A 26651-nucleotide genomic window follows, 5' to 3' on the forward strand; every position below is an offset into this window, starting at 1 on the left:
ATGCTTGGAGAAATGTTCTTGAAGCTCTCCTTTCACATCACAGGTAGAAAACTTACAAGCTATTGCTACTGCACAAACAAGGATTGAAGGGCATTTGATCTTATAAAAGCTTTCAAAAGTGCTCAGAGTTTAAAACCAAGGGCTTTCATATTATTTTACAGTCTCTGGCCTTTCAAAATCAGAAATGAAACTTTTGTGAAGGTATTTTTTAAATTTTTTTTTTTTGTTAATAGTGGCATGTGACATTCTATGGCTTCAAAATCCTAAACCAATTGTTTTCTGCAGATTCTCCTTTACTTGGATTACAGCCACAATATTTCAAAATGTGTGGTGGATGAGCATCAGAGAGGTGATCAACAATCCAATCCATAAATGGCATAAGAAAAAAAGCATGTGAAGATTGAAGCCATTACAATTTTCCATTAAAATGATTGTGAACTGCTTCTACCTACAGATAGTTAAAAAAATTGCAAAAATTGATTTTTTTTTCTTCTTTTACAATCTAAAAATGTGTTTGTATTTTTTATATGGTAGTACAGAATGACTCAAAGTTTGGTGTTCGCTGACATTTTCATTGAGGGAGAAAATAGTTTCATGATCAACATTTCTTGTGATTGTTATTGATCCTAATGAGTGACAATCATATTCCAGCACTGAACATTCATTTTCTTTTCTTCAAAACAGAATTGCTAAACACTGATTTTTTCCTCATCTTTTATATGCAATCAAGATCAGATGTCAAGCTTAACAAATAAATAAATAGGTTACTGACAATGTCAACATCGTACATTAATCATAGAATCATATTAATGTTTTTAAAGAATGCAAATATTATATTAGATGTGTTGCATTATTTATAGAATATTAATCTTAGTTTCCACATCAATAACTGTAGAAGAGGAGCACTGTGAAACATTCTCGGTATTTACTTTTTGTTATCTTTTTTACTAGAGTAGCTAGAATGGAAATGTTCTAAAAGCAATTGAGTGATTTAAATGCCAATTTTGAAAATTAATTAGCATGTTTGATAGCTAAAGCTTATAAAATATCAGCTGACATTAATTTTTGAAAAATATTTCCTCAATAATTCAGCCTATTTTAAAATTAATTAATTTTTACTCATAATCAGTAATCAGACTATTCTGAATATTATATTTAATTGCTTAGAAATACAAAGTAACTCAGTATTCATCTACCTTTCATATTGCTTCAGAACAGCAAAATCTACATATTATTCTTTTCTCATTTTTGTAAAAAATAATTGTCTGATGACCACATTTGAAACATCCCATGGACATGAAAGAATTTAGCTAATTGGTATGTAATCATTCCTCAGAAGAGTAGGCTACACGTGGTACATACTTCACACCTTCTAGTCACTCTATTTTTAAATCCATTCTGTCAGTCTCCCACAAACCTGTTTAGAAATTTGAAGATTGTTCTGGCTGTTGGAAATGTGACAAAATGGTGGGTTTCTTCTCAGATATGTAAGAAAAGATAAATCTTATAGTCTTAACATCAAGGAAAATCACTGCTTAAAATTGTTTCCTCAATATTGCCTTTAGTGGAGGAATTTGTTACATCTGATGGGCAGCTGTCACTTCAATAAACTTGATAAGATGGAAGAAATAGCCTTGAGAAAATAATGAGGTTAGAAGTTATGTTCTTGCCTAGAAAACAAAGACTTGCCTTGCACGTTCTGTATCTGTCTCTGCTATAGCACGTATTTCAGCTGGTTTGCCCTGTCCTGTCTGGCTGTGTTAATCAACTCTGATCTATCTAAATATTTCTCAGGGACATTATTAGTTCTGCAGTCATTGTCAGTCTTCAAGTTCACTCCAGTACTTTTCCTTCATTCTAAGATAACATGTATCATAAAACCAGTTCCGTTGTTCTAGTTCAATACACTGGGCTTTATTGCCTGCTATTAGAGCTGGTTGGAAATTTTTTATTGAAACAAGCTTTTAGCACAGAGAATCAGAAAACATATTTCATCAATATTTTAGTGAAAATGCTCTTTCAATTTACAGCCTGTTCTGTTTTCTGTAATCTAAATGCTGACTGTTATCACCCCTTGCAGAGCATGCTGAATGACAAAAATAAAGACTGTAGCAGCATCCCACTCTCAGACATGAGACCTCCACCTCATTTAGATTCCTCTTCACAGTCCTATATCGCCTTCCTCTCTTTCCTGATGATACCAGCCATTTCTTCTGTCTTATCAAATCATGTTATTAAACTGAAACTTTGCAAGACTTATAATGCTGTATTAAATTTGCACCTAGGGAACTTCTCAATCTGCCATTGTGCTGCTGAACACAGCTGCTTTGGGTTTCAGACACACACTGAAGTTAGAATTAGGCCTTTCTGGTCCACCAGAGGAGCTGAATAATATCCCTTACAACCACTAGATGTAAGAATGAAATTGATGATAAAAATGAGCTGAAAGGAAGGTGTCTTGGAAGCATATCACATCCATTTTACAAAATTCTGAAGGTTACAATATCTAATTGATAGTCCTTGAGAAGAATAATGACAAAAAGTTGGTTTTACTATTTCCTGAACATGATAGACAGTTGCAGTGCTTGCTAGGCTAAGGAAGAAGGCAGTTAGACACCTTTCCAAGGAAACTAACTATGAGACATGAAGAATAAAAGCATATATTGGAATTAAAAGAAAATTATGCCAGTGTTTGTGACAACTGATAAACATGAGCCATAGTGTTGAGAAAATTACTCAAATCTCAATGCACCCAAATAAGACAAGCATGCCTCAACTTAGTTTCTTAACTTAGTCAACTTGATGATGAAGTGCATCAGCACTTCAGAGACATTTTTCTGCCCACTGCTTTCTCATTTGTTTTCACAGATGAAACATGGATTCTGTTCCCATGCTGGAGTAAATTGTGGATTATGGCAGTGCAGTTAGGTTGATTCATTCAACAGTAGCAAAAAATCCTATCCAAGGTCTGGTGAAACTTCAAACTCTGCCAGAATATTTTATCTGGTATGCATCTCATTCCTCATCATACTTCTTTTTTTGTTTTTCTTTTTTTTCTGAAGGCTTCCCACCACACAGCTATATAATTAACATTATAGCAAAATACAACTATCCCCTATGCCCCTAGTATGTAGTAAGAGATGCTACTGTTTGCTTTCATTTACTTTCATATTTTTTTAAAATCATAGTGTTGAAGAAAAGAGGGGAGAACAACCCTGTGTGATCAGGAAGCCCCTGGTAGTTTATCTACAGGCTCTGGAGAAAGAGGGGGGAAACCCTTAGAACAAAAGTCAACATCCAGAGGTTTATTTGATATATGCTGGAAAACCTTATCTTTTGGCTTAGTTAGCTGCTGAAAAATGAAAAAGGTTTGAAAATGACATGCAGTTCTGCTCTGGTTTGATCATGTTTCCAATGATGGAAGAGCAGGAGAAGAATGATGTGAGGGAAAGGTTGTGCAGTATGTGCCTGCTGGGGAGGGCTCTTACAACAGCACATGTTATGATGTGAATTACTGAGACACTATGGATGTTGACCAAGATTAAACATGCTTCCTGTGTTGTAGGCATCCATATTGGATCTTCTTTGAACAAAACCTAAACCCCAAGCTTTTTGAAATTTGCTGATTGGGACACTTCAGCTCTGTTAATTACACCACATAAAGTACTCGGCAGCAACCTCTTTAAAATGACTGCAATTACTCTGAGTCAAGGCTTCCACATACAATGTGCATGAGCCACTGACATTGTTATGAGTAGGATCAAAGCCTTGTGCGCTTGCTGCTTTTTGACATCCAAGTAAAACCTCAGTATATTGTGCATCCTCTAGAGTTCACAGCAGTATTTATTTCATTAAATGCTTTGAAACTTATTTCGAAGCTAAAAGAGATTCAAAGGCATTTGAGAAAAGTCCTTCTGAGTGTAAAAGCACAATGCAGGGCTCTTGCCCTTTCATATTTTTGTTTGCTTCTAAAGTTTCACAACCATTAGGAATACTTTGCCCTCTTGAGGCTTTTGCTGGCTCTTGGCAGACTGGCATTTTCCCTACACAGCAGGCACTGACAGTGACAAGTGAGATTACTGACTCTCTGCTGCTGCCTACCTGCTGCTTTTCTTCTCCTGTTTCCTCATCAATACAGTCTGATCTGTGAAAATTAAGCAAGAGGAAATTATTCTGCAGCTAACATTTTAAGCCCTTTGCTTTTATATTTATTGTATTTTTAATATCTTCATTATAAAAAAAAAAAGAAGAAAAGTCTTTTTTAAAAGTTAGATACCTTCTTGCTATTTTCCTGCAGAGATGGAATGAGTGATTTCTCAGGGGACCATGGATAATGAGTTATGACCTTTTGAATTTGCTGGGCATCTTAAAACTCAGCCTTCATCAGCCAACCAAATGTCTCTGTTCAGAAGAAGAGATAACCAGTTTGCAATAATGGGCAGTGCATTTTTCCTCTTTCCAGAGAACAGGCCAGAGAGAACAAAAATAATCACAGTTCTTTCCCTGGTTCTCCTGAACTGTGGCTGCCCAGCACTCTGAATTGATTTGTCCGTGTCCTAATGTCAGCCATTTTAAAACTTGTTATCCTCTCCTAAACAAGTTCTCCATTTATTAAAGTAGGAGTTTGCCTTAGTGTACGCTTTTGCAATGAGACTTTTCTTCAAGGTTTTGGTGGGTGTTTGCTGTTTAGGTTCGATGAACAATGCAAACACCAGCCACTCAGGAGAGTGCTGTAAGAACATCCAGATTCCTTATTCAAGTGATCAGTAAACCAAGAGAGGGAGAGTTTTGAGATCAAACTGAGACCAAGACACCTAACATAATCTTGACTTAAAAAGTAGAACCCATTTTGTGTATGTTTCCTAGAGAAGATGAAATAGCAATGCTAAAGATTTATTAAGGAATATTCAAGAAAGGAGTTTCGGTGTGTGTTGGGTTTGTCCTTTATTTTCCTTTTCATTGGAATTCTGTTGTTGAGCCTTTGCCTGTTTCTACTTACATTAGTAGTAACACACATTGAGAAGATATTATTTCTATTGCCTGTTGATTAGTGTAGCACCCCTTATGAGTCATATGGTGATAACATTTTTAAAACCCAGTCAAATTCCCAGTGTTGTCTCATTTAATCGAGATATTAATCACATAAACAGCACTGATCAAATTCACATCAGGTGATGCAGGCAAGGCAGAAAATGATAATCAATGAAATGATAATCAAAATGCAAGGGGAAAAAGAAAGAAAAGTGAAGACAGAATAGAATTTTTTTTTTCCATTTTTAGTAGCATTTCCATCTGTTTTGCATAAAATTAACATAGAGGCTGGGTAACAGACTGCAGTAGGTATTGAAAAACTAGTAAATCCAAAAGAAACAACAGTCTTGAAGATTAGAAAAGGCAGGGAGTAAAAATCCATAAACAAGAAACAAAGCAAAGAGATATTACAAGGCAGTACATAGAAGCCACAAAAGAAAAGTCACTACACTTTTCCTATATTATTCAAAAATCCATTCAACAGGTTCTCTAGCCCCACATATCAAAACTAATTTTCAGTCTTAAACAGGTAACATTCCCTAGCACAGTGTGTCAGCGATGTACTCATCCATCTGCCTACTCCAGCTAGCTGGGTTGTTGTTTTCTATATTTTCCATCACAAATTGGGTGCTATAACAAGAATTCTGCCCATATAAATTCAATACAATTTCTTCCAAATGTCACTGTGATTTCCAGTTTATTCCACTCTTTCAGATGTGGCATTTTTGTCCTGTCCACAGCAAATTGTATTTTTAATATCTGACTTCAGCCTACCCGAATTCCAACCTGATATCTCCCCAGTCTCTAATCTTTTCTTGTCCCTGATTCCCTCCATCTTTATTCTTGTGTTTTGAAACTATTTTACTGGTCGAGGGATGATATTTAGTGCTTAGGTCCTTCCCTCTTGCAACTGTGCTTGTCTGGCAGTTCATGCAGGGCTTGTGGTTTCTGACCTCAGTAGAAGAACTGACAGCTCTCTCCTTGGTTTGGGAAACAACAGGATTTCTTTATTAGACTCTTCTTCCTAAGGGAACAGGGCTTATGTTATTATGTTGTCTGCATCTGTCAGTCATCCCCTCCCCCCACCTTTTGAATCAGTGTGCCTATTTCAGTCAAATTACCTACTTCAGTCAAATCTGAGACAGGGTAGACACATTAAAACCCTCTAGTTTTTCCAAGTTTCATAACAATAGGAACTTGTGGAGGCAAAGAATATCTTACAAGGTACCTAAATTGAAGGAAATCCTTCAGTATAACCCTGCTTCCTGTTGCACACTGGAGAATCTACACTGAAGATGGTTTAATAAACACAGCAGCTGTAGAAGTGGTTGAGTTAGAACTGGTGCTTTTTTAAACAATCAGGTCAACCTGATGCATAAAACCAAGCAGCATCATGGTACATTACAGTCATCAGTGCTCAAAGAATTTCTTGTCCATTTTTAATGAAAACAGTAACTTTCCAACACCAGATCTTCCATTTGTCCAGAGTACCCCAGGTGGAATTTGAGTAGAGGGTGAGAGTCAGCCCAGGTGTCTACTATATGGTAAGTAGACTTGGGGAAAATGGCCCACACTTTTGAAGGATCAGATCTAGACCTGGGTTATCTACTTGAATAAAAATAACAGTTGCTTGCTAGGAAATAATTGTGCACACTGGGGATTATTTTATCTTTTTTTTTTTTTGTCCAACGAAGCACAAGTAACTCAGCATATCTGTAAGCAAAACAAATTACAAAGGTTCTCCTTGCAGCATGTTTCACTTTTTCTTTCAAAAAAGCATAATATGTTTATAAAATTAGGGTACTCACCCAAAGGGCCTTAAATAATGATATGATATGAAATAACTACTGTAGTCTTTGAAATCAATGTTGCAGAAGATAAGGATTTAGCTAGGATGTAGCTTAGTCAAATCTGATTAATTTGTGCCTGTCTGTGCCTAAGCAACCAAAACATTCACTGGCAGGCAGCGCAAATGACAAGCACTGGATGTGCCACTGATTTGTTAGTCTGGAGGGCATTCCTTTTGATATTTACAAAAATGATCTGCAAACTGATTCAGCCTAACTAGGTCTGTCTGTACTACCATTATCTCATCTCACAGGGGTACAAACCTCCGTACTGAATTAATCGTAATATGACATTTGGATGAAAGAAAGAGAAGGAACTATATGCTGGTTTAAAACACTGAAGATTACAAATTGTGTTTATGACTTTTGTTTGGGAAGACAACAAAGACATTTTAATAAACATCTGTCAATAAACATCGGGGGGGGGGTTAAGATTGATGTGCCCTTTTTCTTGAATGTTTAAAGATGCCAGGCTCCACTGAAAAAATGGATTTTAGCAAGTAGTTGCATATAACAGAAGCTGACAAGGTTGTTGAATTTGTAGCAGTCTAAAAAGATAAACAGTAAAAATAGAAGTGGAGATATAACCTCACCCATCCCTTGCAGTATGAGAAACTTCCAGCATTACAACACCAAGTCACATGTTACTTTACATAAAAAGATTCTATATAAGTCCTCATGGAAAATAAATGTATTTATTATTTAATATGTACCTACAACCTGACTCACAGTGGAAACCACTTAGGAAAACATGACCCCTTTCTGTGCATGTGTGTGCAATGTGTGTTTCCCAACAGATTACATGTTAACAGCTTTTAAACAAATTCAGAAGGGGTGAAGAGTTGAAAGATGTTAATTCCTGGCAGCATGCTGAAAGTAGGAAGTTAAACAGAGAGCAGAGTGTCTGTGGATTTCCCTAGAGTATGGAGCTCATCTCTAATTCAGTACTGGAGAACCCAGAGATGCAAGAGCTTATCTAGGAGCTCCGAGCAAAGGGGAAAGACCTAGAGCAACTTGAACTTGAAAAACTACTCACAAAACAGAAATTAATTATATATTCTGCTCCTCAAAAAGCAATTATACACTCATTTTGGGGAGGGTTGCTTGTTTTGAAACTGCTGGATATCGACTGCTGTCCTTCCTACCACAGTTAGCACTGTGTGGGTGCTTGGTTTTGAAACTGCTGGATATCGACTCCCGTCCTTCCTACCACAGTTAGCACTGAGTGGGAGCTTGGTTTCCCGTGGATGCCCATGCCTGGTGGAGCACAACACCAGAGCCCCAGTATAAGGCTCCAGGAGGTTTAGGGTTGTTCATGTTCACTCAGGTAACTGAGGAAATCTCAGACTAAACAATGCCTGCCTCCTGACTGTAGCCACAGTGCAGGAGGACTTTCAGAATTTCGATGCAGGTATCTAAATCCTACCCACAGTTAGTTTTGGAAGCTGCAATTATTCTGGGTTCTTATAAATAGTTTTATTTGGAGGCAACTTATTTCAGTAGTCTGCATTCTGCTGGAGGGTACAGTAACTTACAAAAAAGGTTCAGTGTAATGCAAGCCAAGGTGTTTGCTGTTTTCATTTCCTGATGGCATTTTCTGAGAACAGATTTAATTCTTTGTCCTATGTGACAAATTTTTTATTCTTTTTCTAGCTACTTCTGTGTCAACATAAAGATTGTTTTTCAGTATGGTTTTCCTATATTTAAATTATTTTTTTTTTAATATTAGATGTTTATATGGAGTAAAATACTGACTCCTTTCATATAAATTTAATAGGCAAAATTCCCATTGACTTCAGCAGCCTAGAGTATGACTCATTGTATATAAAGCGTTTACTTTCTCAATGAAGCTTCTGGAATTACTGTACAGATACCTTTTTATGTGCATAGCCTAATCCTAACAAATTAACTTCCAAGCCAGGAAAGCTGTTGTAAATTTGCCTCAGCTGGAAGTCATTTTGAAAAGCTTAAAATGTACAAAATAAGAATTATATTTTTGATGGAAAAGAATCAGTAAAAAACTCAGATGCTGCCCAGGTGGGGAAAGGATAGTAACAATAGTTTTTTACCACTGATGAAATATTTAAATCCTTTTTGCACAGACCTCTTCATTTTCACTCACATATGGGGAAGAGGATCAAAGCTAGGTTTGTTCTGATCAAACTAGAAGATGATCAAGGACTTACTATAAAGCAGTTTGATATGAAAGTGGTAAGAGCAGTAGAACTGTCTAGAGAGATGGAGATGTAAAAGCTCCAAATATTGACTTGTCATTGGACCATCTTATATTCATTTGTTATAGGAAATCTGCCTTGAACTTTATACTTTCCATGAAATACTGAAACTTCCTTGACTGAGAGCTGACTTCAAGGAACACTGGGGAAATGTGTTTTTAAAAACCTCAGATGAGAACAGAAACAGATTTTGAAGGTTATTTCTACAATGACTTTTGCTTAACATGCATCCACTGATAAAAATTCAGGTGGCTTCAAAAGGTCTGACCTTGGTTACTGGATGCCAGCTGCTTGACTTGCAGTTGAGTCTACTGCTGAGGTCTTCAAAGAGACTGAACCAGGAAATTTTGGTTTTCAGCTAGTGGTACAAAAGTGTGATCATATTGAGAAGGAGAAGAGGGCAAGGGTAACAGTTATGTGAATGGATATGAGGGAACCTAGGACAGAGGAGTAAACAGTGTTTCAGAAATGCCTGCTGCTCAGAGAACTAAGACAATTTTTATCCAGGTTAAAGTAATAGGAAAATGGGATTTATTAAATAATAAAATGCATTTAATTTTCAGTTGATGTCTAGTCAGAAGTAATAACACCTTGAAATTTCAAAGTAAGGTCAAAATGTACTTGACTTCTTATCTTTTAAACTGTTTCTTTTTAGTGTCAGAGCATTTTAAGCTTCAGAAGGCTTAGGCAAACCACTTTAGATCTCATCTTCACTGACCTAAAGCATAATTTTTTCTAACCATAAAGTATCTCAGAGTTACCTCCAGTAAGAATTTCATGTTCTTTGGTGCTGAAATCAGTCTACAGGAGCACAAAAAGGCAAGAAGGATCTTACATATCATCTGAAACGTGGAGCCAAAGTTCACTTGGTATTCAAAAGAGGCCTTGGGATAATAGAAGTTGTGTTCCCAGGGAGTTTTTTGCAATAGCAAAAGGACTATGAACAAAAGACAGAAAAAGCATATTGAGCAATGGATCAGGGAAACTGTGTGGGCAGGAAACAGGATAGAGTAATTCTAAGTATCCACATACATGAGCTCTTGGCTGAAATATGCCCAGAGTACAGTATGCTGTTTTGAATATTTAATCTCACCTCTGTTGAAAGCTCTAACAATAAAAACTATGTAAAATCTAGATAATTGAAGAGTAAGTTAATTCATTATTGTGGTATAAAATAATCCATTCACTTCTGTTCTGCAAGGCCTTCCAATTTTCTCCACACAAGAAATAAAAAAGAGATTAGTATCACTATACAAGTCTTACGTAAGTTTTCATATTTGTAGACCTGAGATCAGAAATTTCCTTCTCATGACAATGTCACTAACAACTTCTTAGAGCATATATTTTTCTTCTCTGGAAAGAAAAAAGAAGAGGCCCAAGTATTTACTCTTAAGTAGCAAATATTTCTTGCAATACTTCAATACCTCTGTGAATAAACTAATGGACCTGCAGAACTCCAGTGTCTGTTTTTACATGACTTAATAATTTCAAGAGTAGAGCAGCTTTTCTGGATAGGCATAATTCACGAAAACCTTTCCAATAACAATAGTACCAGACTGTGATTTCACATTGCAAGGTATGCTCAGGGCCCATGTGGCCTGAGGATTCAGGATTTCCAATTCCATGTGTGGTTTCTTTACAGATCCCTGATCACAGAGTAGATTTTTCCAATGGGATTTACTTACACCTTCCCTGCAGCCTCCACCTCTGGGTTAAATTTGGGTGTCAGGGGTCTGAACAAGCCCAGGTTCACTGTCGCAGCTTGCAGTGTTGCTTCCTATCCCCAAGCAAACACCACTGAAACTGTGTCTTTCACTAACATCAAAGCAAAGGTGAGCCTGAGTTTCTCTTCAGATTATTCACAGCTTCACACTATTTAGCCACAGTCTGACATCAGAATTTCTGACAAAATAAAGCCAAAGAAATTTCACATGGTGTCAGTTTCTACTGAAAACATTACTTTTAGCTCTGATAAGCATATTATAAATCAATATACTCAGGACTTGGGCAAACCACACTGATAAGAGTACAAATAAATCTGGCCAACATTAACTTTTAATACAAGAACATAAACAGAACCACTTACTCGGGGTCTTGTAAGCCCACCCGTTCCACGGGGACAGTGAAGAATCACAGTTTTTAAAAGTGTCCTGCTTCTGCCATCTGGCCACCAGCCTCCCACTGAGCCAAACTGGCACTTACAGAAGCAGCAGTCAGTCAGGGGAGGATTACCCTCCACAAGTGCTGATTTAGTGCCTTAGGAGACAGATTTTTGTAGACATAAGATAAAAGGCTTTTAAAATATAGTAGAACAAGAGAAGTGAAGGGATGAGAAAGGAAAATGGAAGGCAAAAGAAGAGACCTGTAGACAGGACACAAGCTAGAGGAAAACTGAAGAGGGTAATTAAAAGAAGCTATCCTGAAAAGACGAATTTGGGATGACTTTAGAATGGTATCAAAATTATCATACGATGGGAACAGGGAAAACAAGTCTGAATTTCAATTTTCCTCAGTTTCTGTGACTATAATATAGTAACACCTATGTGCTTCATGAGTTTTTCCAGGCCAGTTGTGCTTTAAGTGCATATCTAATCTTCTGACCCTGATCTTATTCAAATAAATCATCACTGATTTGCAGTTCTATTATGTGTGCTATTCAGGAATGAGGGCAGCAAAGAAGCAGTGAGGATTGCTTTAGCAAAGCCCAGCATTCAGAGAGTGGCATCCATATACATGCGTACTTGTTGGAACTAATTCAGTGTTGGCACTTCTATGTTCAAATGAGTCAAACAACTTGCCTCAGAGGATGCAGACGAAGCTGTATATGCACAGAGGGGGCCTACAAAGTTGTGAGCATTAGGCTCTCATTGAGTTTAATTTAGGTCACCGGTGAAAGTCATTTACAAGTGTCAACTGTTGAGAGCTGTGAGAAACTCATCCCACCATGTGACACTGTTAGTTATTTCTTCTAAGAGGAAAAGTCTTATTAAAACAGCAGGAATGCTGCATTGTAATCAGACGTGGAGTGCCTCATGCCTGTGTAGTGTCAGCAGACTTCCTCTGTGCTGTGCTATGCATGGCTCTGCCTTCCTTCCCCAGCTCAGAGACATTTCTCTCTGCATGAAGTCTCGTGTCTAGCTGAGGGATTGTTGACATTAGGACACTCAGAAAGGTTCAGTTAAAACACAGCAGACCTCTGTGTGAAGGCTTTCTCTTAAAAGTGAAAAGGCTCCAGTTCCCTGCAGCTGAGCTTGAATCTGTGAACTTGAAACTGCTGTGCTCCACCCTGAAAAGGTCCAAAAATGTCACTCCTTAGCTTAATTAGCTTTAATCTTTTAGAGACTGTCATATCATAAGAGTTTAAGCAGCAACACCAGCATGAGGATTTCCTACCTGCTGTTCCTACCTGCTTATTTCTGGCCAAGACTACAGCATTTTGCCCTTTCATATCTGACATACAAATAGCCAGGACCAGAACTGACACCTCCCTGTTTCAACCCCCATGCCAGGAAGTGCCATGAACTACATTTGCCTTGATTTTAGATTTTCTTTCACCAGGGCTAAATCAGGGGAAAGACATTATGTTTTCTTGTCAGGCTTTTAGAGAGAAGATCCTTATGAAAAAGGACAATTTCACATTCCAGCAAAATTATTTTCTAGTAGCAAAAGTCATGGCAACTTAAGGTGCCAAGAGCTCTATGCTATTGTGACTAGACTGTTGGTGATAGAACAGCATGTTTACAGCTAGCTCAGATCTCTCTACATAACACTGCAGATTGCAGCATACCTATATCAAGAGCAATTACTGAAAAAAGTAGTGTCCTTAAGCATGCCTTTAAATAGCTGTTTACTTGGTTTTGCCCCATTTTTTTTGTTGTTTTCTTTTTTCTAGAATGAATTAACTCATTTGGTTTTGGAAGGTTTGAATGATGGTTGTCTGTATGAGCACTTCTAGGCAGTATATTAAGTGAGAGAGGAACAGGATTCAAGTGTCCTGATTCTTGTGCAAATAAATGCTTTAATCATTACATTCTTCTCTACATCATGGAAACTGTGGGCACTGCCATAACAAGTGAAGTTTGCTTATTCATTTGAGGTTTTCTAAGGCAGCTGGCTACCTTGAAAAGTTGGTGAGGTTTTAGGTATGTACTCCTTTGGAGCACTTTGAATTGCCTGATGTGAGAAAACTTCTTACTCTGTTGAAGTCCAGGGGATGGTCATGTGGAGGTACCTGTCTTTCTTTGTGTGCTGTATAGGGTGCTTTATAGGAAGAGCTGGAGAGAACTGGAAGGGCTTTTGTTCTACTCTGCATTCAGACAACATTCCTAAACCAAGGACTAGCTCACCCTAAGTAAAGGTAGATTTATACATTTTGTTACTGTTATCATTTGCAAAGTCTTATTTTTTTTTTAATTATGTAACAAGTGATTTAAAGGAATATCACATAATATAAACAGTGAGCTGGCTATGGAAAACAGCCAAAGTGTATCCCTTATAAGCAATCTGCAAACTAAATAACCTATGTTAAGAAAAGTCATATTGGGTTAATAATAATGTGGGCAATTGCCTTGAAGAGAAGTGAATTTAAGACACATCCTCCTCTGGAGCACTTAGAAATATCTACCAACAGGCAACTCCCTTTACAATGTTCAGATTTCATAGATAGGCATGCTAGGGTACCCCATAGTTCATGAGCAGGAGATCTTTTTGCCGGATTGTACAAAAAGAAAACAGAATAAAAGGGATGCTATTTTGAGATAGAGCTTGTGAACAATGTTACAATTAAAAAATTACATGTCATGACATGAGAATATTTTTTCATAAGCAGTTGGATATATTTTGTCTAATATTTGCCATTCTATAGCTTTCTCTGTGTCCTTATGCCTATGTCTCTACTCATCCATACAATTGCCACTAACACCAAAGAAATGTCTCCTATGAAGTTCAGAAGCTTTTAGCTGATTGATTTCAGCATATATTTTGTTGTCATGTGTGTTAAAATCTGCCATAGACACATCTGGCTGAAGAAAAGCAATATGACAATAGGTTATGAATTTCGTGTTCCTTAGTTTCTTGGGTTTGAACTACTTAAAGACCTAGTAAAGATTTACCCTAATCAAGCATGCGGTGATCTATGTGTCACAGTGCTGTGCCTTCTAGATAAAAATTACGATTCCTGATTGTTATTTCAAACATATGCTCTGGGTACCCAACAGGTTTTGGCAAATATTTGGCAAAACCTGTTTAAGTGCTATGAGCTCATCATCGTTGTCACGTTACAGTATCTGAAATTGCTTTTGTACAGAGCTATCCATCTGTTCCTCTGCTTTATTTTATTATTTGCTTATTTAGATTATAATTACAGTTGTGGGGTATCAGAGTAACTACATTTCAATATTTATCCTATGCGTAAAATCTTTTCAGACTGCCTGATCTGAATATAATTAGGTAGCTTGTTGTGCTTTATTCTGAGTTGAAGAATATTCTTGTGCAAGAGCAATTTCATGTTTCTTGGGTGGCTGGTGGTTTAGCTCTGAAAATGGCACTTTTGGGTGGAAACATTAGCTGAAATTATAGTGCTACTTGTATAGTTCTCCATCATTCTGCTTTTTCTGACTCTATGGACTATTATGAAATTACAGTTAATTTTGTATCACTTCTTTCTAGACTTTAGAAGTCTTTCTCTCTAGATGCAAAAATGCAGAACAGTTTCATTTTGCATGTTTGAATGCTTTGGCTATGCTCTGCCCCTGAAGAGCTAGGGGTGTATTTTACCATCTTGAAATGATCCTAAATTCAGACCCAGGAGGATTAGGAGTAATACTATGATCATCCAGTCTGATTTCTGCTTTGCAGTCTTCCTTTACTTGCTGCACTAATTACCTCAGTAAGGGGAATTCTCCTCTTCCATTTAAGTGGGTAATGCAGTAGCAGCTGCACTGTGGCCCAACTGAGTTATCAGCAGAGGAACAGAAATGAGAGGGAAATTCAGTTTTATCCATTTAAATGTTGTTTCTCACAAATAGTCTTGTCTCCCAGCTGACAGGGAGTTACAGAGTTTAAAACAGGATTATTATGTCCATACCCCACAAATTAGAGCCTTCATTGAAATCTTTTATCCTAAGACTTCATTCTTCACAACACTCTCTGCTGCAGTGTTCACAACATAATATAATTGGATTGTGTTGCTGCAGTGGAAACTTGGAAATTTCAGAAGAGAAGAATAATATATGATGTTCAGCTTGTGACCCAGGGTAGAAAAAAATATAGGAATTCTTATGTCAGCCCAACTTTTCTTCTGCTCATTCTTTACAGATGTTCCCACACATTCATTTGTGTTATTTTTCGTTCTAGAAAAATCAGCTCCGAAAATAATTTAATTCACAGAGCACATATACATGTCACACAGGCTTCACATTTTCTGCTATTAGCTATAGAGATCAGATTAAAATGCCCAGAGGTCTCAGGGATCAGAACTGAAAGTGCTACAACACATATGCACACCTCTGGCCAGGAATAAGCACATTTTATTGTGGTTTTTTTCAAACAAGGCCCATTTCCATGATATATATATAAAAATAGCATAAAAAAAAACAAACCCACAAACAAACACAAAAAAAAGAAACAAAAAAGTTGCAAAATATCTTTGTGGTCATCTTCAAACTGGAGCTATTGTCAAGCTGTTTCTCACATTTCATGTCTAATCATTTACCTTCACTGTGATTGCATCACTCATATTAATAGCTTAGAGAACTATATGTTATAATAAAATGACTGCTGAGTTTACAGCCACAGTTGTTGAATAATGAAGCATTTTTTTTGTTGTCAAACTTTGCAGAAAAACTTCCCTTATTTATTGAAAATATGTACTACACAGTTGGTAAGTATCTCACGTAAGTTTTCTGGGTTTTGCAAGACATTTGCCTTACAACCAAGAAATTTAATTAGTGTGGAAGAGAAGTAAATGCAGAAGCAAATGCAGTTCCCAGCTTTCCTGAAGGCTGTCTGTGGATGGCAGGAAGAGATGAAGAGCCACACTCAGCTAGCTATGGCTTAGCTCTTACTGTTGTTCTGTGTACAACAGATTAATGAGAAATTCAAGCCACCTACTCTCAGGGTTCCCAGACATTCTGTACAGCCAAATAGAAGAGGTAGTTTATGACATCTAAGCCAGATGCTGGCAAGAGTTGGTCTGCTGATGAAAGATTCCCTTTCTTATGAGGTTTCTTTTGCATGGTGTGTTGTCTCTCTAGTTCCTAAACCAAGGGATAATGTGCATATACATTATACATGCATCTGGGGCCTCAGCTCTTCATTGGTTTTGTGTAGGAATTGGTAACAGTTTCTACAGACTGATAATTGACACGTATTCACTATGTAAATATGGAATTCATTTGTAGCAATATGGAAAAATCTTATTGCACAATGGTCTTTTGATTGCTGTTTCTCATGTCGTGAAAATATTGTATCATGTTACTTTCAGTGGAATGTTGCATTTTGCAGGAATGTGCCCTTTCTTCGAATAATAACATGTTATATATTTCTGTTCCCTGGTCTTGATTCTTTCTCTTTTGCTGTCTATTAAATACATTCAGTACAAGAAGATAAATTGAACATTGGGAAATGTTATAAGTTCTGGACAATATTTAGTCATTTATCAACGAGACTAGATATTGTCTTTTTTAACCTATAAAGGAAAAAGATTGATTTGGAAAATGAAACTTCAGTCATCCTTCACTGTTTTAGTTATGCAGTGATCCAAAGTCCTCTATTGGATTAAAAATGGCTAAAAGGTTATTCCCTCTATTTTTCAGATCTTTTGGCATTTGTGCTTGTTTTTTTTTAAAGTGAGATTGAAGCCTGAGAGTTTACTGTTCACGTGGCTTTTATTCAGTTAATTTTATTCCAAAAGGGGTAGAGTAAGGCAGAGTCAGAACAGCAGAAAAAACTGAGGGACCAGTTGAGTGCCACTTGGTGTCCCTTACTCACCATTAAGTTGTCTGTACTTCATCAATGAGAGCAAAACAAATATATTTTAATGGCAACTGCATTCAAGATTAATCCAATGTAATTATAATGAAATCAATTAAATAATTGGGAGTAAACCATAAAAATCATCAGATTTCAAATACAGTGAAAAGAGACATCCACAATGGTGAATTAGTTTTATTATTTATTAATAACTCTAATCTTTGAGGTAAGAGATGCACAACACGGAATGCCACATGGTTCCTTCTTCCCTGTTTTCCTTATTGCCTCTAGTGAAGTGGAGGTGGCATCCATCACTGCTGTGGATGGCTTGGATTGACTCACACACCACATGTAACTTATGATAGATTTTAAATAGATTCTGTTTAAGCTTTTTAGAGAAGGCATTTAGAAGGGTGTTGCATGGACCATATCTTTTTTGATGTGTCTTATCCTATAGTGGTAGCAGGTCAGTTCCCCAAGCCATGGAAATTCAGTTGTTCCTATGCCACCTATTGTCACTGAGTACCAAAAACTGAAGGGGTATTCAAATTAGAAAGTCTTCACTCAGTAATCTGCAGAATGTGACAAAACAACTCACTTTTCAGCTGCTCATCCGTACACAGGAGACCAGATACCTCATAATGGGAGAGACGTTAAATTATGACAGATGGAACTGAATGAGGTGGGATGCAGGCATCTTCCAACCCTAGCTATTCTACAGTTTTATGACTCTATAATTTAAAAGGACAGTAACTAAGTACACACAATTTAATATCTAATCTAAACCAGGGCTTCCCCACATGTTTGCCTGAATGGCAACACAAGAGTGAAAATTTGGAGAGCTGTAAGTAAGGGCTATAAAAATGTTCTGATATAAGAGATTTGCTATTTTTCTGGAAGCAGGGACAAAATTTCCAATGAATAAAATGTAAGTAAAATACAACTCAGTTACTAAAATTGCACTAAAGTGTTTGTAGAAGAATTACATTTCTCCACTCTATCAAATTGTCTAATAATAATAGCAGACGTCTTTTAAATGCTACAAATCAACCTGTCATTTCCTATCACACAATTTGATTGTTACATTTCCTTTTTCTTTAGAAAAGCCTTGTGGGATTAGGGTGGAACAAGAGCTGTCAATTTATGACAAATAATATTTCATATTTGAAGTTGCAAAACTTGCAGTAAGTGATGAGATCTGGAAGAAACCCTTCCGTAGTGTTCCCCAGGAGATTAGCAAACAGTGGAAATTGTTGATATTTCCTATATTAAAACTTATATGGTAAGGACAGTCCATACTAATAAAGCAGAACAGGAGCTTTCCAGTAGTTTTATTGAATTGAAACTAATATTCCTATTTCTGTTATACTAGAGCCAGGGGGATTTGGGATTATATCCCTTTTTTATGCATAAGGGCAACAAAAGAGGCAGCTTCCATTTTTTAAAGAATATCTGGAGAGGTAAGATTAACTTTTAAATATTGTACTCCTTGTCTCTCATTGATATCACCTTTACTATAGAGTCTTTGAGACCTTCAGCTGACTAACAAAATTCTGAATCATAAAGTAATTTAGGCTGGAATTAAGATCTGGAGATCATTTGGGCCAACCTTTTATTTGAAGCAGAACCAACTTTGAAGTTAGATTAAACTTCAAAAAATCCCCAAATGCTTTCAATGGTATATTCAGAAGTTGCTCACCTTTCCCCTTTAAACTGATTTCTACAAAAAAGACAGCTCTGTTTTGCAGCTTTACAGTAGAAAAATCAAAAAAGAAGCTAAAATACCCATAGTATAGCAACTTCTTTTGAGTAGACAATAATTCATAGATATATGTTATTTTCCAAGGAAAAGTTTCTAAAATTTACTCAGTCAACTAACCATTGAATAACTTTTGTTGTTAGGGAAAAAATCCTATGTAGCTGGAGAAAAACAGGAAGGAAATGATCAGAGTGCTTTCATGCTATCACCGTAAGGCACCTTGGCCACCATAATTTACTGCTCTACACCAGTGATTATTACATCTTCCACAAGAAATAAACATTATTACAGATTATTTTTTGTCATGGGGGTGAGGGAGGAGTGTTTGTTTCCCTGAATGTTTTTTGATTCTGAAGTAGTTACCTTTATACAAGAAGAACAGTGAATTTGTAGTTGATTTAAAACATATTTGTTGTTTTTTAAAAATGTTATTGACTGAAAATGTCAGTGACCATGAGTCCCACTCTGTATGTATCAAAGCTATTTTAGCTGTGCATTGTTTTGGAAATATGGAGGCCTATTGATTGCAGTCAAAATTAAACTCTTGTGTGCTACTGCAAGCATTCAATGCATCATCTATAATAAATTTATTTGTTGAACTTATTTAATTACAGTACCTGAAAAAAAAATCAATGGCATGTGCCAGTTGACCTTTAAGTTAAGAAAGATGAAAATTAAATGTTGTTTAGCAAGCAATGTTTTGTACAAGTGCTGAAACTATTTTTGAACAACAAAATGCAAAAGAAATTCACCAACATTTCAGCTGCTGTAAAACAAGAGAGTCCTATTCAGTTCACTGAATCACAACCCTCAGATGCTAAGACTTCTTACCCAAACTGAGCCTTTTTAGTTTGCTCTTTTTGGTATATTCTGTGTTCAAGGAAATCCACTGTTCAGTTAAACACTCATTGTACTGTTAAATGTTTGTTTATGAACTTTACAGACTAATTGAAGTACAGTAATTATTAACTAGTCCTTTACATTTGAGTCTTTTCTTTTTCCAGAGGTTGATGTTCAAGACACTGAAAAAATGTATATGTGAGCATTACAGGGTACCTACTTCAGACTTTGTTAAAATGAGACTCCTGAAGTGACAATGTTTACTGCAGAATTCCACTGCTTCTCAATTGTCCTTTCAGTGTTGTGTACAAGCAGCCATAAAAACACTTTAGAACAGTAAAAACTTACTATTTATTGAATGTAATAATTGAAAGCAACTTCACAACTCCATCAATCATGAATTACTTCACACAGTGTGGAAGTGTTTCAAAAAACACAAGGGGGATATTTTTAAGAGAAAAACATACAGAAGAAAATGCATGAGGGATTTTAACTCTTCAGAGGAATAAGTATGTTGATGTTCATAACAAATAAATGGACTTGTTTGTGAAATGAACAGGTAAACAGAATACTTGTCTGCATGTGTCTGTGGATGTCTCAAGAGTGTGTGGATGATATAAACAGAGGACAGATTTAGGTGAGATTCAGTGACCAAGCTGCACTCAGATAGAATAACATTTTAGCCACTGCTAAGTGTACAAAAAATTAATAGCCATCTGGTTATCATTTAAGATAAACATCCTTTTATTTAAAACGGGCATTTTTTCTACAGCAATGAAGTTGTGAAAATCTGAGATTCCATGCTAGTTTTCTGCAGTCTGTGATTTTCTATTATATTCTAACATCTAAAAGAAGTGTAAACCTCTTAATATGATCCCACATGTAGTTCAAATGCAGCACACTGACATAAATGTCACCATGCCTACCAGAATCAAAAGTGGTAGGCTGCATGTTGCTAGCTGTGATCCCCTTGCTAGGCCTCACTCACTCTCTTCATTGCTCTGATCCTAACCTAATGTAATTCCCCTGAAATCCATGAAGCTGATGCTGTGACAGAGCTGGGCAATGCATGACAAACCTGTCTCATTCATTTTCAGGAACAGGAGTAAATGAAATGCTGGAAATCTCAGGCTAGCTCTATAAGGGAAATAGTTCATATGATTGCTAAAAATCAGAACAGAAGTTCAGAAAGATTTAGCTGGGGCACTGAAGACATGGCATGCCTCAGCTGCCCATTCGACTCCATTGCAGGCATCTGTCTCATTTGTTCTAAATAATTGTGCAATTCTTCCTCCTTTGATGCCCAAGCTGATTGACTATATCATGAACAGGGCAGCTAGCTGCAACCTAGGTAGAGTAAGACCCTGTCTGAGTCTTAAGCCACCCACCACTTCTGAACACTACAAAATGCTGCATCTCCTGGAATACATTTCTTCCAGTGAAAAATTCAAATGCCTTTCCACGTGTGAAGAACACTGGTTACCTGAAATCAAATAACCAGTGCTGCATTACTTTGTGCAACTGAGATATCCATCCCAAACCACTTTATATCCCAGTGGCAGAAGGTGACTTAAAGCATAATGTATCTTATGTGAGTGCAGTAATCACACAATAACTATTATAACTTCCACTATGTAGGCAATACAAACATGTATCTCGATACCCAGTCTCATTAACCGGAGTCATACCCCAGCCTGGCACAATACTTTGTTTGCATACTTGCCCCATGGGCAACATGTGTCCTCCAGGTCTTAAAGACCAACAGAGATTCTAAGGATTTAATTTTATAGTTCAGCAGTTAGTGACAATTAAATTATTCCATGTTTCTATTATTTATAACATTAATAAAGTGCCAAAGTAATTTTTCAGGTCCTGTGTATATGTGTTGAGTCCTGATTCAGCAGATATTTTGATGAGTTGGAGGACTACCAAGGATATCAATTTGCCTCATAAAAGGAACACTCGGAACATCACTTTCTTTTAATATACTGTCCAAGATAGCACTAATTTTCTGTGATGAAGTGTGACAGCATATGCAGGACACTGGGACAGGCTACAAACCACAACTTTGGAAGAGCTGTTTCTGTTGTACAAGAACAGCCTCACAACCTATGCAAGGATACAAAGCTTCTCCAGATTTGTCTTTCCTTTTAAAACACAATTATATCTATACACATTTGTTTCTATTACTTTGCTTCACTCATGTTTAAATTGTCAATCATTGCTTGTCTCAGCCATGACTGTAAGACAGATTATAAAAATTCACCAATGCAGAAAGTTATTCTCAACATCAGGCTGTAATTGACAAAAAGGAGGTCTCTGTATGGGGACCACTTGTGAAAGATCATTTTGTCTTATTCCCTGTGTATTAAGCCAGCTTAATTAACAGGAAAGATGACTGAGGTTAAATATCAGGGAGAAAAATGTTAGGGTGGAAAAACACTGGAAGGATGATCAAACAAATATTAGGCTATGGCTGCAGTTACACAGGACAATTTTTGCACTGCTTTTAGTGCCCACATTTTAAGGCAGAAGAAAAGACAAACTCATCCTGATGAGCTTTCAACTTTACTTAAGTACTGTAATATCACATTTTTAGGCTGTGCAGTCATTTGTTTGAAGTCAGTGAGCAAAGCAGATGACATTACGAATTGCAATGCAGTTCTGCATTGCAACTTATTGGGTATTTAAGCTCTGGTCATGGATTAATGTTTATTTTCTCAGTTTTAGGTGTTAAAAAGCATTCAGAGCTTTCTTTGTATACCTATATATTAGTGAAATATTGGTTTGCTTTTACAAATATGTTCAATCTTCATTAACATGCTTTGAAACTTGAGGGTGGAGGGGACACATGGGATGGAACACAGGACACGGAGAAGAGCATTGCATTGCTTTATGATCAAGTTCACTTTGAGCTAATCTCAGAAATCCTTAGGCACTCTCCAGTGGCACAAAACAGCTGTAAACTAGCTTAACCAGCCTTTTGAGAACATCCTTGCACAAGAGATTTGTCAAACAGGCAACAGAGAGCTGACACAGCAACTCTTACAAAAAGTGCCTTCCTAAGCTTTCAGTGCCTAAGATGTTCCCAGACATTTTCACATGAGAGGAATTTCAGCTTCTAGGAGTGCCTGACATCTGAAATAAACTAAAACAACTTTATATTTGCTCTGAATGACCAGAGATAAAAAAAATTAACTATGAGCAGTGAAGAAAAATTGTGATTTTGATGCACACCAAGCCCATGTGAGAGTAAATATAGAAACAAAAACATGCAGTATTTTAAACTAACAGTATTCCTGAATTTATTTTCACATATGAAGAATAGAGAATAGACACTAGCATATGGCAACTGTGAGAAGGTAGAGGTAGACACTGTGAATTTGAATGTGTGGTTTCAGCTGTGTGACCAAACTATAGTAATTTGTGTCCACCTTAAAAACTTTCACTGTTCTCTTCATTGCTGCTGACCCTTAACATGAGTCTCATGTCTAATTTGTCAGTGAAAGCAGTTTTTTCCTTACATTGTTCTGAAAAGAAAAGTCATCAGTATCAATATAAGGGAACATTAACAAACATAGGAACACAATATTATATAACTTGTTCTCTGAGGACAGTGGTAGAGGAAAGGGGAACAATCTGTTCAGGAGAGATCTTGTTCATAAATGGAACTACTGCCATTTAGTGTTTCCTGGTTTAGCACATAATGATTTACTTCATTTTATTTTAGGGAGCAGCAATTTCTTGTAAAATCTGTCCAGATCTGACCAACATCCTGTTTTCTTCAGGCTAGACTATCTCACCAAATTTGGAACAAGAAATAAAAAGCAAAAAAGCAACACATACAACATATGAGTCATAAGTATTTAACAGTATGTTTGATCAGGTAAAGGTGGGAACGTCCTGCCTCTACAGTATCTGGTGAAGGTAATTAAAGAAAACAATCTCAGCATGAAGAGCAAGACCCCACCTCCTTCTTTAAAACTTCAGATTGATTATTCCCCTGACATTATTCTGCTTTGTTTTTCTAGGAGTTAGATGGTAACTTTTTTTACCGCGCATTGTTGAAATTATTTATGACATGCTTACCTCAAGTACCAAAACATTTGGCTGAACTACTAGCTTTCTGCTTCTTATAATGATTAATTGTAATGCTTTGCTGATTGTTCATAAAACCACTTAATTAGGAATTAGGTTAAATCCTTTTTACTACACATTGCTGGTCAAGAGAATATATGCCTTAACCTTTTTAGTTACTCTACATCCTGTTGCTGAAACTGCCTTTTCAGAAGAAAAAAGGGAGGCAACGCATAGAAAGTGCTTTTTCACCTCAATAGAGAAGCTTTGAACTTAAGCTTCAAAGTCTATATCTCCTCTAAGAAGTAATAATAGCCTTTTTTTTACAGTCCTACTCAGGAGCTGCTCTGAAAGCATGGTACAACAGAAGACTATGCTGTCAAGTCCCAGCAAAAAGATGAAGTATCTGAGGCATACCAAACAAAAACATAAAATGTGAGGGGAAAAGAGGGTGGAGAATAACTTGTTCAATCACACTTACAAAGCCAGTCCCAGAGGCTTTATCACATACAGATCCTTAACTCCCCTGTTCCAGCACACCACTTACCTGCTAAACGCACTGCATGTTATTGAGATGGAATCACTATTCTTTGAAAAACTTGAGTGAGGACAAAGTATATGGATAGAAAAAAAAACATCCTCTGGGCTTGGGTTACTGCTGCAGAAATGTTTTTTGTATACCAGGGTGGCTAACTTGATGTAAAATCCTAGTGGAGAAAATGCACAAGTGCTTTGTACTTTCTTTTAACTAGACAACTTTAAATACAAGTACTAAAGACGATCTTGGTAAACTAAGTCTATGCTGCCTACTAAGGACATTCTCTATTAGGAATTTGTATTTGTGGGAACTAGAATTAAGTTAGTAATTGTTACATTAAAAACATTTTTTTTCCACAAAATTTAACCTCTAAATTCTAAGAAGAGTCTAGAATGCAGCCAAGTGATGAAAATCTAAACCCAATTCTTGGATATATCATAAATGACCATCAATTTCAGAAAAGTAAAATTACTGCTTGCTTTGCTTGGCACCCACTGTTAGCTCCTCTCCTCTGTAGCACAGCCTTGTAGAACCACTGAAAACATATTGTCAAAGCAGGAATACAGAGAAGTGATTTTCACCCAACACAGCGGCTTTGAACATAAGCCCTGAGATGTGTTATCCCACCTCAAATGATAGTATTACCATCATTCAGTTTAGAGACTTGGAAACTCTAACTGTAGAAGAACATGTGAGAAACTGAAAATATATAACTCAGTTTCAGATGGGAGTCTTAAAGCATGTGGTGTGCTAAGGCACAAGGCATGACCTGCAAAAGACATGGATGAAGGAATTTCAGCTCTGTAGTGATTTTTAAAGCCAGTACAAAAAGGGGAAGCTGAAGGGTTTTATTTCTTAAGTTTTGTTTGTTTTTTTTCATTCAATTTATTTACTTTTTTCTGCAATATATGTAGTCAATACATATTTCTGTATTTGAAAGATAATTTAATATAACACCCTGATTTAATCTGAATAACGATAGCTGAACAATTTTGCTGTTTATGTTTGTATTTTAGAGCAAGTGAAATAAATTTCCAAAATGGTTTAAACTAAACAGGAACAAATCATTTTTCCTCTCAAATAAGACTAGTCACGCAATGAAGATGGCAATAGCTTATTTAGTAATAACTAAACCAAGAACAACTTGTTAATATATAGACTAAACCCTCTGCATGGTAGCTCTTTTTACCTACAATCCATTTCTGTAACAGACTTTAATGTTGGCAACATTCAATCCCTAAGGAAAGCTATTGTCTTTCCTGTAAGTACTTTCAAATTCTTTTCCTTCCTTTAACCATAAACTAAACTATAAATATGCAGTTAAGGATTAACAACACCATTCATTAGATGTGACATATAAGCCCTGCATGCTGTTGTGAGAAGCAGTCAATTGTCTATTTGGAAAACAAAACAAAACAAACTTTGACATTTTTTAAGAAGAAATATTTGTGGTGCAAAAGCTAGTGAGTCACATGTGAAACTGTAGGTGATACCAGTGCTAAAACCATGAAGACTTTGAATGGATTTAGATTAAATAAAATTAAAAGGTTAGTATTCTTTTTCGAGGGTGAAAAAAAGAACACTTTTGCTGAGACACATCCAAATGAGTCGTGCCTTTCATCAAAGATAAATACTGCCTTGTTCTAATAAAAAAGAAAAATAACAAATATGCAAAGTTCTGCTGCTATTGTTTTCCTACTTAATGTCAAAAAAAAAAAGAAAGAAGATAAAAGAAAAAGTTTTAATTAGGTTCTACTGCTCTCGGAAATTGCTAAATAAGCAGCCAGTTTAAGTTACAGAAAAACTGATTGGGGATTAAATCAGATGACAAATGTACTGCTGTTGCATCCTATCTCTAGTACAGGTGTCCCAGACCTCCTGCATGACCTTCTGCATAATCTCCCTGGCTGCAGTGTATGCTATCTTCAGGGAACAGGATGAAGCTTCATAAGTGAGATCTCCACTTATAACTACTTAGAAAAATGTGTCTGTCACACATGCTGATGAACATAAGGTTAGGCTCCCTTTTTAAAACTCTGATACCCTATGCAGAATTCGTTGGATGCTGAAATACCATCTACAGATGGATGTGGTCCACAACCAATTTTCTTCCTTTCCTAAAATGTTTCTGGATTGCAATGACAATAGAGCACTGACTGCATCGTGTTGAGAAAGAGAATTTTGGGATGCTGGTCTTACAAGGACTATGAGTGATACACACACCAATTCTATTTATTGAATGAACCCCAAGATAATAAACAGGTCTGTCTACAGAGACAGGATCTGCAGATTTCCCCATTTACCTTGTTATTAACTTGATCAAATACAAACAAGCAGCTTTGTAGTGCTGCGGT

The sequence above is a fragment of the Melopsittacus undulatus genome, chromosome 7, assembly GCF_012275295.1.
Source record: "Melopsittacus undulatus isolate bMelUnd1 chromosome 7, bMelUnd1.mat.Z, whole genome shotgun sequence".
Lineage (NCBI taxonomy): Eukaryota > Metazoa > Chordata > Aves > Psittaciformes > Psittaculidae > Melopsittacus > Melopsittacus undulatus.